This window comes from Tamandua tetradactyla, chromosome 11 (genome assembly GCF_023851605.1).
Source record: "Tamandua tetradactyla isolate mTamTet1 chromosome 11, mTamTet1.pri, whole genome shotgun sequence".
NCBI lineage: Eukaryota > Metazoa > Chordata > Mammalia > Pilosa > Myrmecophagidae > Tamandua > Tamandua tetradactyla.
This window is the reverse complement of record NC_135337.1, coordinates 29,704,060-29,704,939: the sequence shown is the minus strand read 5'-3', so window position 1 is coordinate 29,704,939 and position 880 is coordinate 29,704,060.

Sequence of the window (880 nt, the reverse complement as noted above, 5' to 3'; positions counted from 1 at the left end):
TCTTTCTACTCTCTTCTCCATACCTCTCTCTTCTGTCTTTTCGTATCTGACTCTAGTGCTCCCTTTAGTATTTCTTGCAGAGCTGGTCTCTTGGTCACAAATTCTCTCAGTGACTTTTTGTCTGAGAATGTTTTAATTTCTCCCTCATTTTTGAAGGACAATTTTACTGGATATAGGAGTCTTGGTTGGCAGTTTTTCTCTTTTAGTAATTTAAATATATCACCCCACTGTCTTCTAGCTTCCATGGTTTCTGCTGAGAAATCTACACATAGTCTTATTGGGTTTCCCTTGTATGTGATGGATTGTTTTTCTCTTGCTGCTTTCAAGATCCTCTCTTTCTCTTTGACCTCTGACATTCTAACTAGTAAGTGTCTTAGAGAATGCCTATTTGGGTCTATTCTCTTTGGGGTGCGCTGCACTTCTTGGATCTGTAATTTTAGGTCTTTCATAAGAGTTGGGAAATTTTCAGTGATAATTTCTTCCATTAGTTTTTCTCCTCCTTTTTCCTTCTCTTCTCCTTTTGGGACACCCACAACACGTATATTTGTGTGCTTCATATTGTCATTCAGTTCCCTGATCCCCTGTTCAAATTTTTCCATTCTTTTCCCTATAGTTTCTGTTTCTTTTTGGAATTCAGATGTTCCATCCTCCAATTCACTAATTGTAGCTTCTGTCTCTTTAAATCTACCATTGTAGGTACCCATTGTTTTTCCCAGCTTTTCTACTTTGTCCTTCACTCCCATAAGTTCTGTGATTTGTTTTTTCAGTTTTTCTATTTCTTATTTTTCTCAGCCCATGTCTTCTTCATGTCCTCCCTCAATTTATCGATTTCGTTTTTGAAGAGGTTTTCCATTTCTCTTCGTATATTCAGCATTAGTTG